This window comes from Salmo salar, chromosome ssa26 (assembly GCF_905237065.1).
Source record: "Salmo salar chromosome ssa26, Ssal_v3.1, whole genome shotgun sequence".
NCBI lineage: Eukaryota > Metazoa > Chordata > Actinopteri > Salmoniformes > Salmonidae > Salmo > Salmo salar.
Window position 1 is genome coordinate 40926724 of NC_059467.1, and position 15650 is coordinate 40942373.

The 15650-nt window shown below is 45.1% G+C and overlaps 1 protein-coding gene across 15 annotated transcripts in view; it reads right to left on the reverse strand.

Moving 5' to 3' along the window:
- Positions 1–15650, reverse strand: part of myo9aa (myosin IXAa) — a 202530-nt gene that overhangs the window by 174221 nt on the left and 12659 nt on the right. Inside the window, exon 2 of one of the 15 annotated variants that reach the window (XM_045708243.1) lies at positions 12157–12274. The exons of 13 other annotated variants lie outside the window; for them this stretch is intronic. The gene's annotated coding sequence lies outside the window, so the exon portion shown is untranslated. Of the gene's footprint in view, positions 1–12037; positions 12275–15650 lie in introns of all 15 variants that reach the window. One more of the 15 variants, XM_045708242.1, reaches the window with a different exon arrangement.

Sequence of the window (15650 nt, forward strand, 5' to 3'; positions counted from 1 at the left end):
GACAACTGTCAATAGACGTAGCTGGAATAAATTAATACACCCGTAGTATAAACCAGCCTTTAGTCATGAAACCTTTGGTTGTTTAGTACATGGCCTCACATGTGAATCCTTAAAGAGCTGGGTGGGGCTAAAGCTTTAGAGAGTGTGAACGATGCTGAATGGGTGTAGACAAAGAATTATTGAATGTCCAATACCAGAGCCAATGAGAACCATTTGCCATGTGAACATGATTGTGTTTACCACAATTCCTCTCACAATGTATCAGCTAGAAACATACACAGATGCTGCTTTGTCAGTCCAATATATGGTGTTATTTCTGTTGCTAAGGACAAAACTGTTCCTGCCCATAAAAACCTGCATGTGGGGAGAGAAAAAAAATGAAAACAGGAAATGGAACAGGGAAGCATATAGGTGGCACGCCATCACCAGCTGGGTCCTAATACAATGCTGCACCCTTCTCTCCAATTTCCTGCCGGCCTACATTCAACCCCCCCCCCCTGCATACGTCCAACACACACACCCCTGCTAACCAGATTGTGTAAGGCTGGGCACACACACACTGGGGGTATTAATGGTGCACTTCGCTGTGTGTGTATGTGTATGTGTATGTGTATGTGTGTGTGTGTGTGTGTGTGTGTGTGTGTGTGTGTGTGTGTGTGTGTGTGTGTGTGTGTGTGTGTGTGTGTGTGTGTGTGTGTGTGTGTGTGTGTGTGTGTGTGTGTGTGTGTGTGTGTGTGTGTGTGTGTGGGCCGGGTGGTGGAGCAGATGGACAGTGCACTGCTTAAAGGATAGGGGTTAATAGATTTAGGGTTGTTCTCCCTCCGTGGCTGACTGGCTGGCCATGCCGAACCATGTTCACCACATCAGGACAATCAACTAATGCTCTCCTCCAGGGAATCACCAGCCCTTAGCAATCACCGCAACTGTCTGGGTGGGGTCTAGAATCTCATCTCCAGTTTGGATTGGAGAGGCACAGCTGAGGTAGAGGGGGGAGCTTGTGTCAGCCCAAGACTGAAGCTGATTACGGGGTGGTGCATAATGTTAGGGGTACTTCTTAAAGTACTGTGTATTGATTAGTAGAAGTACCGTACATGACAACTGTATATTCAATCAAATAAAACATAGTATCCAGGTTAAAAACAGTGTAGAGTAGACCATACTCACTGATGATTACAACCAGCAATCTGTTTTTAAACTGCCAGTAAAACTACACAACTATAGGCCCAAGTCAACACATTCCTTCCAGCAGGAGCATTAGGCTATAGTAGTATACTCTAAAGAACAGTGGCCTAGACACTCGTAACCCCATAACAACACGTTACACCGTCAACACACTCTGATACAGTGTCAATATGAATCAGTGAACACACCCCGTACGGCCAGGGACAGAATATCACATTGCTGTTGCCGCATTCTGAAACTATTATCCATTTGACTGGCAAACAAAAACTGAACAATCTTGCCATTTCCTGAAGCAAATGTCCTGAGACAGAGCGAAGAGAGAGAGGAGAGAAGAGATATACAGATAGACAAGGCCCTGCAAAGACAGAGACAGAGAAAGACCCGAGAGACAGAGGGACATAGACAGAGAGAGAATGTCTAAGCCATGATGTAATGGTGCCTGAGGACAGTGAGCGCTGCTGTTTGTGGGGACTAATAGAGGTCCCGTGGTGGACCTTTTCTATTGGTGGGTTCAGTGTGACACAGCACACTGAACCCACAGGGACAAAAACGTCCCGCAGTGTGTGTGTGTGTCACTTTCCAAATTCCCTCTACATTTCAGCCAGTAAAGAAACTGACTCACTAACAGGGAAACAATGGGAAAGGGTCACCCACTCAGAGGAGGGTAGAATGTATTAGTGCTGACTGATTAAATGGCTGTCGTTGTGAGAGAAGTGGAGGATGGAGTTGGGCCGGTTTAAGTTATTACGTCATGGTTTTGAGAAGCTGTGTGTCATCAACCGCAAACACACCGACAGCTGACCATGTCAGACAACGGGCATTGTTAGGTCTCCTATACCACTTTATTAAGAATGTGTGTATGTATGCATTTACATGGCATAGCATATATGTTCTGGACCATGCATCACCTATAGTACTGCATTAGAACCTAATGGGCCGTGGAGAGCCAGACTCCTCCATAATATCTATACTGGTCATGTCCCTCTTCCTCTACAAGGGCTCCAGAGATGTGGGGAAAAAGCCACCAAACACTTAGCAAGTCAGAGAAAGGAAATTGCACTTTGGACACAAAACACATTACAACAGTACATTCATACAGCCATAAAGAAAAATGCAGAGAACATGGCTTGTGAAAAACAGGCATGAAACACAGAACAGAACAGAACAGTCGACTAAGCTCAAAGCTCAATGTGCTAAGTGCTTTGGTTTGTCATAACTGGCAAAAACTCTGAGCAGCCAATAGCAAGCCTTAAATTAAAGCTCCTTATGTTTGGCATTATGGATTCTGATAGAATACAGAGGGGAGAAGTCTTAATCAGCCAAACGACTCAATTAAAAAGGGGGGGGGGGTTCTATCGCTGGCAGCCCTGGGCATTCAACCAGCGGAGGCAGAGAGGATCATAGGATATCTGGCTGAGTGAGAGGGGGTACAGTAAGCAGGGCAAGATCTGGTCACAAGAGCACAATAATGAGTCTGGTGTTTGGTGGGAAGAGACAGTTGAAGAGGAGTGACATAACACAGGACTGCTGTGTGTGTGTGTGTGTGTGTGTGTGTGTGTGTGTGTGTGTGTGTGTGTGTGTGTGTGTGTGTGTGTGTGTGTGTGTGCGCAAGGGGCCCCAAAACCTTTTCCCTTGTGACTCAGCGGCACCATTGTGACTCAGCGGCACTAGTTATGACCTTGTCAACAGGAATGCTACAATTCAGCATGAAGTCAATGACTTCACAGTTACACTGTTAAGAGAGTGTTAGTGAAGCAGTGTTATCGAGCCAAGCATTGAGTGAAAGACTACTGGATTTTAGCATCTTTTTTCAAGCCACTTCTACAAGAGGGAGGGCCCATCTTCTAGGCCACTTCTACAGGAGGGCCCGTCTTGTAGGCCACTTCTGCAGGAGGGCCGGTCTTGTAGGCCACTTCTGCAGGAGGGCCCGTCTTGTAGGCCACTTCTGCAGGAGGGCCCGTCTTGTAGGCCACTTCTGCAGGAGGGCCCGTCTTGTAGGCCACTTCTGCAGGAGGGCCCGTCTTGTAGGCCACTTCTGCAGGAGGGCCCGTCTTGTAGGCCACTTCTGCAGGAGGGCCCGTCTTGTAGGCCACTTCTGCAGGAGGGCCCGTCTTGTAGGCCACTTCTGCAGGAGGGCCCGTCTTGTAGGCCACTTCTGCAGGAGGGCCCGTCTTGTAGGCCACTTCTGCAGGAGGGCCCGTCTTGTAGGCCACTTCTGCAGGAGGGCCCGTCTTGTAGGCCACTTCTGCAGGAGGGCCCGTCTTGTAGGCCACTTCTGCAGGAGGGCCCGTCTTGTAGGCCACTTCTGCAGGCGGGCCCGTCTTGTAGGCCACTTCTGCAGGCGGGCCCGTCTTGTAGGCCACTTCTGCAGGCGGGCCCGTCTTGTAGGCCACTTCTGCAGGCGGGCCCGTCTTGTAGGCCACTTCTGCAGGCGGGCCCGTCTTGTAGGCCCGGGACATTGCAAAGCAAAACTTTGCCAAAATACAATAGTGACTTAATTCAACCACTAGTTTCTAACCAATTGGTTGACTGCATAGTCATCAGGGGGATGTTTTCCCTTTTGTCTTGCTTGACCTGACGGGAAAGAAGATCTGCAGCTGCTGGCACCGCAGCCAATGATTCTGTTACAAGTCAGCTCAGAGAGGTAAAACTATTTGAATTGCAAATCAGCCGTGCAACCTCCTCTTCAGTCTCCAACTCCTACAGTCTAATCTCACCTGTAGTTAGACTTATTATGCAAATAATTATAAACAAAACACAAGCAACAGTGTGCCAACACGTAGAATGTTCCCTCAAAAGGTCGACATTTCAAATATATATTTTCATACATTGTTCATTCCAGATCCAGAACAAAACACTGAGGTGGGACTTAGAACTTAAAGCTCACAGCACAAATCCCAGTATAGGCTACAGCATTGCACTTAAACGCCTTCTCCCCAGAGTTTCAAGGACATAACGAACATTCAAATTCCCTCATCTTTTGACTTGAAGAGGAAAAGCAAGCATGGACGTATGCCCCAACTCCTGAAGCAAACTGAGGTGTCTCTCAACCCAACCAATATGCAGTACACATACCAGACATCTTCAATGTTATGAGTTTTGAGTCCCTCAAAGTAAAAGAAGAAAAGTCTGGTTTTAAGACAGCAACAACATAACTGCTTAGACTGATAACTAAGTGTAGCTCTTTCAGGTCTTTAAACAGAGAGTTGGGGTACAACCATTCTTCCAGTACATTGAGTGTGTCTCTGTAGTGAAGAGTAGAGTAGTGCTTCAGCTGGCTAGCAGATCTCAACAAGTGCAGCAGTGCACTCACACCTCCAGAAATTCCATACCGGGAAGGACTGAGTGTGCCACAAACGTTGAGTCACACTGACCATATGTGTGTTGTGTGTATGCGTTGTGACAGTCTCCCCCCACCTCTCTCACACAGCCCTTATTCTGGCCTCGTGACAAGGAAGTGTGTGTCTGTGTGTATGAGAAAGAGAGACGGAGAGATGGGAGAGATTACAGAACCTGCCCATAGTCTGTCAGCAGCCTGTCAAAACGCACATGTGCTCTCCTTCGCCCTCTCGTCTACTCTCTATTCTTTGTCCTTGCCGGTCTATATCCTCTCAGCTCGTCTTCAATCCAATCCTTTACTAGTTTTTTCCCGTTGCCCTCTTCTCTTTCTTCCACTGAAATGAGAGCTCAAATCAAATCAAAGTTTATTTGTCACATGCGCTGAATACAGTGAAACACTTACTTACAGGCCCTAACCAACAGTGCAATTTTTAAGTAAAAAATAGGTATTAGGTGAACAATAGATAAGTAAGGAAATAAAAAAACAACAGCAAAAAGACAGTGAATAATAACAGTAGCGAGGCTATATACAGGCACCGGTTAGTCGGGCTAATTCAGGTAGTATGTACAGTTGAAGTCGGAAGTTTACATACACCTTAGCCAAATACATTTAAACTCAGTTTTTCACAATTCCTGACATTTAATTCTAGTAAAAATTCCCCGTCTTAGGTCAGTTAGGATCACCACTTTATTTTAAGAATGTGAAATGTCAGAATAATAGTAGATTAGTAGTTAATAATAGTAGATTTATTTATTTCTTTCATCACATTCCCAGTGGGTCAGAAGTTTACATACACTCAATTAGTATTTGGTAGCATTGCCTTTAAATTGTTTCATTTGGGTCAAATGTTTCAGGTAGCCTTCCACAAGCTTCCCACAATAAGTTGGGTGAATTTTGGCCCATTCCTCCTGACAGAGCTGGTGTAACTGAGTCAGGTTTGAAGGCCTCCTGGCTCGCACAAACTTTTTCAGTTCTGCCCACACATTTTCTATAGGATTGAGGTCAGGGCTTTGTGATGGCCACTCCAATACATTTACATTTTTACATTTACGTCATTTAGCAGACGCTCTTATCCAGAGCGACTTACAAATTGGTGCATTCACCTTATGATATCAATACCTTGACTTTGTTGTCCTTAAGACATTTTGCCACAACTTTGGAAGTACGCTTGGGGTCATTGTCCATTTGGAAGACCCATTTGCGACCAAGCTTTAACTTCCTGACTGATGTCTGGAGATGTTGCTTCAATATATCCACATAATTTTCCTCCCTCACGATGCCATCTATTTTATGAAGTGCACACGTCCCTCCTGCAGCAAAGCAGCAAGGAGGGTGCGTACTTTACTCCAAAAAGTACGATCTTCGTCCCCATGTGCAGTTGCAAACTGTAGTCTGGCTTTTTTATGGCGGTTTTGGAGCAGTGGCTTCTTCCTTGCTGAGCGACCTTTCAGGTTATGTCGATATAGGACTCGTTTGATTGTGGATATAGATACTATTGTACCCGTTTCCTCCATCAACTTCACAAGGTCTTTTGCTGTTGTTCTGGGATTGATTTGCACTTTTTGCACCAAAGTACGTTCATCTCTAGGAGACAGAATGTGTCTCCTTCCTGAGCGGTATGACGGCTGCGTGGTCCCATGGTGTTTATACTTGCGTACTATTGTTTGCACACATGAACGTGGTACCTTCAGGTGTTTTGAAATTGCTCCCAAGGATGAACCAGACTACAATTGTTTTTCTGAGGTCTTGGCTGATTTCTTTTGATTTTCCCATGATGTCAAGCAAAGAGGCAGTGAGTTTGAAGGTAGGCCTTAAAATATATCCACAGGTACACCTCCAATTGACTCAAATTATGTCAATTAGCCTATCAGAAGCTTCTAAATCCATGACATCATTTTCTGGAATTTTCCAAGCTGTTTAAAGGCAAAGTCAACTTAGCGTATGTAAACTTGTGACACACTGGAATTGTGATACCGTGAATTATAAGTGAAATAATCTGTCTGTAAACAATTGTTGGAAAAATGACTTGTGTCATGCACAAAGTAGATGTCCTAAACAACTTGCCAAAACTATAGTTAGTTAACAAGAAATTTGTGGAGTTTTAATGACTCCAACCTAAGTGTATGGAAACCGACTTCAACTGTACATGTAGGTATGGTTAAAGTGTCTATGCATATATGATAAACAGAGTAGCGTAAAAGAGGGGTTGGTGGGTGATGGGACACAAATGCAGATAGTCCAGGTAGCCAATGTGCGGGGGCACCGGTTAGTCGGGCTATTTGAGGTAGTATGTACATGAATGAATAGGTAAAGTGACTATGCATATATGATAAACAGAGTAGCAGCAGCATAAGAGGGGTTGGGACACACACACACACACACGCACACACACGCACACACACGGTAGCCATTTGATTTGATTACCTGTTCAGCCTTTTGGTCCTAGACTTGGCACTCCGGTACCGCTTGCCATGCAGTAGCAGAGAGGACAATCTATGACTAGGGCCTTCCTCTGACACGCCGTACGCACTACCCTCCATAGAGCCTTGCAGTCAGAGGCCGAGCAGTTGCCATACCAGGCAGTGATGCAACCAGTCAGGATGCTCTCAATGTTGCAGCTGTAGAACCTTTTGAGGATCTGAGGACCATTGCCAAATGTTTTTAGTTTCCTGAGGGGGAATAGGCTTTGTCGTGCCCTCTTCACGACTGTCTTGGTGTGTTTGGACCATTCTAGTTTGTTGTTGATGTGGACACGAAGGAACTTGAAGCTCTCAACCTGCTCCACTACAGCCCCGTCGATGAGAATGGGGGCGTGCTCGGTCCTCCTTTTCCTGTAGTCCACAATCATCTCCTTAGTCTTGGTTACGTTGAGGGATAGGTTGTTATTCTGGCATCAGCCGGCCAGGTCTCTGACCTCCTCCCTATAGGCTGTCTCGTTGTTGTCGGTGATCAGGCCTACTTCTGTTGTGTCTGCAAACTTAATGATGGTGTTGGAGTCGTACCTGGCCCCGCAGTCGTGGGTGAACAGGGAGTACAGGAGGGGACTGAGCACGCACCCCTGAGGGGCTCCAGTGTCGAGGATCAGCGTGGCAGATGTGTTGCTACCTACCCTCACCACCTGGAGGCGGCCCGTCAGGAAGTCCAGGATCCAGTTGCAGAGGGAGGTGTTTAGTCCCAGGATCCTTAGCTTAGTGATGAGCTTTGAGGGTACTACAGTGTTCAACGCTGAGCTGTAGTCAATGAATAGCATTCTCACATAGGTGTTCCTTTTGGCTAGCAGATCAGGTAGATGTTCTGTTTGCATAGCAAATAGTCCTCTGTGGTGGTGGGCACAGTGAGACCAGTGAGACCCTCCACTAACATCAAGGCGGTGACCCGATCCTGTAGGTTCATGCTCTACAACATTCGCAGAGTACGACCCTGCCTTACACAGGAAGCGGCGCAGGTCCTAATCCAGGCACTTGTCATCTCCCGTCTGGATTACTGCAACTCGTTGTTGGCTGGGCTCCCTGCTTGTGCCATTAAACCCCTACAACTCATCCAGAACGCCGCAGCCCGTCTGGTGTTCAACCTTCCCAAGTTCTCTCACGTCACCCCGCTCCTCCGCTCTCTCCACTGGCTTCCAGTTGAAGCTCGCATCCGCTACAAGACCATGGTGCTTGCCTACGGAGCTGTGAGGGGAACGGCACCTCCATACCTTCAGGCTCTGATCAGGCCCTACACCCAAACAAGGGCACTGCGCTCATCCACCTCTGGCCTGCTCGCCTCCCTACCTCTGAGGAAGCACAGTTCCCGCTCAGCCCAGTCAAAACTGTTCGCTGCTCTGGCACCCCAATGGTGGAACAAGCTCCCTCACGACGCCAGGACAGCGGAGTCAATCACCACCTTCCGGAGACACCTGAAACCCCACCTCTTTAAGGAATACCTAGGATAGGATAAAGTAATCCTTCTAACCCCCCCCCTTAAAAGATTTAGATGCACTATTGTAAAGTGGTTGTTCCACTGGATATTATAAGGTGAATGCACCAATTTGTAAGTCGCTCTGGATAAGAGTGTCTGCTAAATGACTTAAATGTAAATGTAAATGTAGTGGGTGCTTTTGTGGGATAATATCCCCACAACCAAGACATGAGGCTCCTGAATCTCCACACCACATCTAATTCAAGCACTGTCTCTGCCTAGCTCCGTCTATTGCTCCCTAGCTAAAAGTAGGCCAACCCTTTATATGTGGCCATTTTCACTCAACCTTGTGCTCCATACTTCAATCAATGTCACACGAACACAAGTCTTTCAATGTTTGTAACATAGTCTAAACGCATTGCCAGAACCATTACTGCAATTGAAGTTGAAATCGTCAAGTTTAAGCTGTAAAGTGTTTGACCTACAAGATGTACAAGATCAAAGTAAACTACGTGAACAGACAACTGCTAGTAGCTCATTAGTGAATCCAAGCAGATTTGAGTTAAGAGAGGGTCTCAAGGGGAGAACAGACGTCCTGCTAGTAGCACACTTCTGATGTGGTGCGCTGGCAACTCTTCTAAAACAGCCTTAGTAAATCCAATAGCGTGCTCTAAAAACACAGCTCTCTGAGGTGAAACTCACGGCTAACCAATTAAATACGGGAAGAGAAACACGCAAAGACCTTGAGTCATTATTGCTTGTAGCTAAATGTTTTTTTTGTTCCATGTCCTTGACCTTGTTTTAAGATGTGTATGTCATTGTTTACTGCCACATAATCCATTTTACAATGTTAAAGGTTGAAAATGTAGCATATTTGGTGGGCTAGCAAGATATTGCCTCTTCCAGTAAGGGCCTTATTCAATCAAAATGTGTTAAGTGAATAAACAGATAACCAGTGGAAAACAAAGAAATTCTACATAATTCAGGCACACAGTCATGCTGGGCTGGAAAGGTTCAGGTTGTATTCAACTTTTGGGTTGAAAAGGCAGGTTCTCCAGACTGATGAATTACATGTAAGTAAAGTGTCAGCCATCTACACTGAATAAACATGTGGACTCCTTACAGCCAGAGAGAACACAACACAACCATGGCCTCTCAGAACTTTGTTCAGGCATCAACTGATGCTCTGATATAAACACACTATCAAAAGCTCTTGATCAAACGACAGCCAGGAATTATGTGAGAAGAGCCAAAGAGAGATGAAACAGTTATAGTAGCTCTACTTTGATGCAGTCTCTCTGATTCACTGCCAGGACCTTAACACAGGGCTTGTCATAAACTATTTGTGTACAGCGTATGAACTGTGAGCTGGAAGGAGACACCTGAGTCAGTAGGCCAGGGTCAGCGAGAGGAGAGGAAACATGGCTGCCCCACGCCTTCAAAGCCAACAGAAACACTGCCACTGTGCCAAGTCACTTAAAGGGCCGCGCCGTCACTGGCTTCTCCTCTGAGTGGGAACAGAGATCCTTCAGCCTCCCCGACTTGGCCAAGAGGTTAACTCTTTGATGAAGGGGAAACAGGATGAGATGAGATTGTTGCCTGTATGTCACACCTTCACCTATGCCTACTTGAAGTTCCTTCCTCACTAAATATTGGTGCTCTGTTTACAACTTCATAGATAAGATATCACAAATACCTTAGTAATTCAATCACAATGTCTAAAAGAGACATGCCTAGGCATTGAGAAATAAAGTCAAGCAGAGTTTGGGCTTACACAAAGTGCAATAACGCTAACCTGTTAACCTACCAGGGTAGCATGCTAGCATGTGGCTAACCCAACTGACACATCCCTTCCAAACTTCACCGTTCTCACTGTAATTTACAGCCGACCAAAGGCTCCCTGGGCCTGTGTGCACAACACAGCACAGAGATAATAATGGGTATTCTAAATGAAATACAACTGCCATGCTAACTCCCTCCACATGTCTGCTATAATAGGAACATGCTTGCCTTACGCTAAACGCTGACAGGTGTGTGGTGGTGGCACAACTGTGGATTTGCACTCGTACACAAATATGAAGTTGTCTCGCTGAGGAGGCCCGGAGGATCTTGTTTGGTGGGTCACGGTGACAGTGCCATGTGCCACTGCTAAAATAAGAGCTGAGATTGGCCATGCTAGTGCTATTATTAGTACAGTACAGAGCCCAGTTAGCACAGTGTGTGGTCACAGAACAAGAGTGCTCGCTCGCTAAACAAAGGGGGAAGATGTACTAGGAATGATCGGATGCGAGACTGTGCTGATCCTGTTCACAATTGCTCTAATGCCACATTCAAAGAAGAAAACAGAATTATGAGATTACAATAAAATATGCATATAAATAAACGGCCTATCGTTAAATGTAAAGGTGGAAAGAAATGGGAGAGCAATCCCACCACAGAGTCAAGCCTAACTGGCCTTTTTATAGCCTTGTAAAACTTGCAACTCTTCAAGAGAGACATCCGGGCCTGGCCAGTGACAAGCCAGGACAAACTGAGTCTGTAGCGGGAAGAGCATGTCACTACTTAGCCAAGAATAACTACACCCGTAGCCGTGTGTATAGCCATGTTCATTGATTTCTTAATGTTGACTTTATAATGAAAGGACACCATTTCATTTCAGCAGTTAAATGTCAATGTAACCTAGTAGTCCACTGGTCAACAAAGATTCCAACTTTGAAGAATAAGGCAACTTAACCTAAATCAAAGATGGCCGCCATAATAGCGTTCTCTAATGAGCAAATCTTTGTAACTCGAGGTAGGTCGCAGGACTTCCATTTCTATCAACATGGCCAGCCTTCAATGGGCTATGCTGTCCCCTCTCTACATACAGTAAGGGGATGGTTCATGGGCCTTTCAGAAAATACTAGTCACTCTGGGCCCAACAATCCAACAGACTTTGTCATCCAGTGAACTCAAAGGCAGGTTCCTGAAAGGAACTGCTATTAATACCACTGAAGGGGTTTACATGGAAAAGAGCACTGGAGACAGGGAGAGTAAACAGGACCACCCCTGAGTGGTCGCAATGGTGAGGCCTACTTCCTTCATCCACTCCTAGGACAATGACCCCAGCATGGGCGAAGCAGGAAGCGTGGTTCAGGGGGGCTTCTCCACAACAACAACACTGTGACATTGTTACGGCTCCCTTTACACTTTCTACTGATAGCAAAGCGTGAACCTCATTATGAACTTTTAAGTCCCCTGTTTGATGCTACAATGTTCCCAGTTTGAGGAACTTTAACTATTTGGGGGTGAAATTGATGCCGTATGTCAACTTTTAACATCTAGCTACAAAATAAATTCCCTGCCCTTTAAGTCAGAAAAGAGAAGATTACACAAAATACTATGACAAAAGAGGAAATAAAACATTGATGTCTGCCTCTGAACTACAACAGACAGGAACATGATCAAACAGGACATCCCAATCTGAGAGGGATTCTCACAGCAGACAGCCAACTGTGAGGAGACTGCCAGAGCTTCCTGTCAACAGACACTACCTAGAAAACAGTATGGATGGACAGACTGCCAAACAGGTCCGTGGGTCAGACAGCATGTGAGCTTTTTCTGGAGGACTCTCACCATTCCCACGCTCCTCTGACTGGCTGCAGACAGAGCACCGGCGTAGGATGTAGATAGGGCTACAGACACCTGTCAGGAACCTGGGAGAATAACACACAGAGATCTGGCCCTTTCCAAACCTCTCTGGCTGGTTCTCACTGTCGTCCAGTCGCTCTCTCCCACACAGTCTCTCACTCCGTTCCCCCTTCTATCTCCCCTCTCTGTCCATCGCCCCCTCTGATTGTGTCTCTGTCACAGCTGAAAGGTGAGAGTTCTATAGTTAGTTCAAAAATGATAGTGTCCATGTGAAATGATTCAGAACTAGACACAGTAAGAGATGATAGAGGGCATTCCAACAGTAAACCATTAAAAGGATGCCAATCATACCATACAACCAAATAAGTATGAGGTAGCCTGATCCAAATGGGCTGCGTTTCCACGGGCAGTCCAATTCTGATATTTTGACCAATCACATCAGATCTTTCCACATCAGATATTTTTCAGAGCTGATCTGATTGGTCAAAAGACCAATTAGTGAAAAAAAATGCAGAATTGGGCTGCCTGTGTAAACGCAGCCATGGTATCAGAGATATCAGTATCATCTGGATGAAGACTTGGCAAAAACAACATCCGTGTTACAAATGGAACTTCATCATTAACAGCATGAATCTGCTACACTGGGGTATTAACTTACTTAAACATTAGTATAGGGGAGGAGTAGGATGTTCCTTTCTCAGGAAAGAGAAATCCGTCAAAATTGGCCATTCTCTAATCTCCAGACAGTTGTGGATTTCTTTGCCAACTCGTTTTATAAAAAATAAAGACATGGTGGAACTTGCTGGCATGGAATATATAGTCATCACATAGATTTATTTAAAAACATTTCCTGGTAAAGCCGCTCATCAATTCATACTGGAAAGAAGTTCAGTGTGTGTGGCAGGAAGCCCACAGCTACTGAATAAAGAACACCCTGGAACTCATGTGTAGCTGGCTTGTACACCTCTTTAGAAGTTTGCCAAGTCTAACTACTAGAAAGGTATCACCTCAAGCACAAATCTGTCTGGTGGTGAGCTGCATGGCAAATGACTGTATGATGCCAAGCAGGGTTGGGGTCAATTCCATTTCAATTCAGAAAGTAAACCCAATTCCAATTCTCTTCAATGAGGAAAATGTACTCTAAAAGAGAACTTCAGTGTATTTCTTGAATTGAAATTGACCCCAACCCTGATGCCAACAGCCTCTACTGGGAACGTTGGGAACCACTCGACTCTAGATGAGTGAGTGGGGCGATGTCAGAACATCCACTCAGCCGGTGCTGAAAGCAAGCAGCTGGGGTTGGTCAGAGGGAGAAAAAGCAGCAGAGAGGGAGTGGAGATGAGGGTGAAGAAGAAGACACAGGGAGGCTACTGTAGGAGGCATCAGTGACCTGGATTACACACACTTCATTTCCCCATAAGAATGGTAGCCATTAGGCCAAGGCCTGGTTCAGCTGAGCAGGTCCTGGCCTGGGGCAAGGCAGCTTCAAGGACAAGAGGAGGAGGAGCCGGGCACCAGCGGGTGGACTCCTCCAGATACACTGGCTGGTAAATAAACACGCTCACACCGAGTACGTTTATACGCACAGTAATAATTTGATATTAAACTGATTATGGCAGTAGACAGATTATGCATTAGTCATGTAAACACCTTACTCTGCGATTAAAACACCTGGTTTTCTGAGAAATCTTTCGAATTATTAGGACATGTAAACACCTAAAATCGGCATTCCAAAGGTGTATTTGATCTGTGCTAGCACCAGCCAGGTGCGAGTAAAGCACCCTCTTTAGTGTGAGTGAAGTGAGTTTGGAACAACTGAATGTATGCCTCTTAGAAATAGTTCACATACAAACATATGTTTGAACTCATAATCAAATCTGCTTCCCAAAAATAACAGTCGCTGTGGTAGAACATTTATTTTGATTGGTGATTTTCAGCATTTTTCAGAGTGCCATCAGGTAGCCTGATTCCAGATGGCTCCATGGAAACAGGATTATTATGAGGGAAATCGTTCTTCTTACAAAGCATGTACAGTGCCTTGCAAAAGTATTCATCCCCCATGGGATTTTTCCTATTTTGTTGCATTACAACCTGTAATTTTAAAAATACATTTTTATTTGGATTTCATGTAATGGACATACACAAAATAGTCCAAATTGGTGAAGTGAAAAAAATTACTTTATTCAAAAAATAAAAATAAAAATTGGAAAAGTGGTGCGTGCATACAGTGATAAATGACACCTGGGAGCCAGAAATCTTTCTGATTGAGAGGGGGTCAAATACTTATTTCCCTCATTAAAATGCAAATCAATTCATAACATTTTTGACATGTGTTTTTCTGGATTTTTTTGTTGTTATTCTGTCTCTCACTGTTCAAATAAACCTACCATTAAAATTATAGACTGATCATTTCTTTGTCAGTGGGCAAACGTACAAAATCAGCAGGGGATCAAATACTTTTTTCCCCTCACTGTATGTATTCACTCCCTTTGCTATGAAGCCCCTAATTAAGATCTGGTACAACCAATTACCTTCAGAAATCACATAATTAGTTAGATTGCACACAGGTGGACTTTATTTAAGTGTCACATGATCTCAGTATATATACACACACCTGTTCTGAAAGGCCCCAGCATCTAACACCACCAAGCAAGCGGCACCATGAAGACCAAGGAGCTCTCCAAACAGGGCAGTGACAAAATTGTGGAGAAGTACAGATCAGTGTTGGGTTATTAAAAAAATATCAGAAACTTTGAACATCCCACAGAGCACCATTAAATCCATTATTACAAAATGGAAAGAATATGGCGCCACAACAAACCTGCCAAGAGAGGGCCGCCCACCAAAACTCACGGACCAGGCAAGGAGGGCATTAATCAGAGGCAACAAAGACACCAAAGATAACCCTGAAGGAGCTGCAAAGCTCCATAGCGGAGATTGGCGTATCTGTCCATAGGACCACTTTTAGCTGTACACTCCACAGAGCTGGGCTTTACAGAAGAGTGGCCAGAAAAAAAGCTACTGCTTAAAGAAAAAAATAAGCAAACACATTTGGTGTTCGCCAAAAGGCATATGGTAGACTCACCAAACATATGGAAGAAGGTACTCTGGTTAGATGAGACTAAAACTGAGCTTTTTGGCCATCAAGGCAAACGCTATGTCTGGTGCAAACACAACACCTCATAACTCTGAGAACAACATCCCCACAGTGAAGCATGGTGGTGGCAGCATCATGCTGTGGGTATGTTTTTCATCAGCAGGGACTGGGAAACTGGTCAGAATTGATGGAATGATGGATGGCGCTAAACGCAGGATTTTTTTTTAGGAAAAGCTGTTTCAGTATTCAAGAGATTTGAAACTGGGACGGAGGTTCACCTTCCAGCAGGACAATGACCCTAAGCATACTGCTAAAGCAACACTCGAGTGGTTTAAGGGGAAACATTTAAAATGTCTTGGAATGGCCTCGTCAAAGCCCAGACCTCAATCCGATTGAGAATCTGTGGTATGACTTAAAGATTGCTATACACCAGCGGAACCCATCCAACTTGAAGGAGCAAGAGCAGTTTTGCCTCGATTGGGCAAAAATCCCAGTGACTAG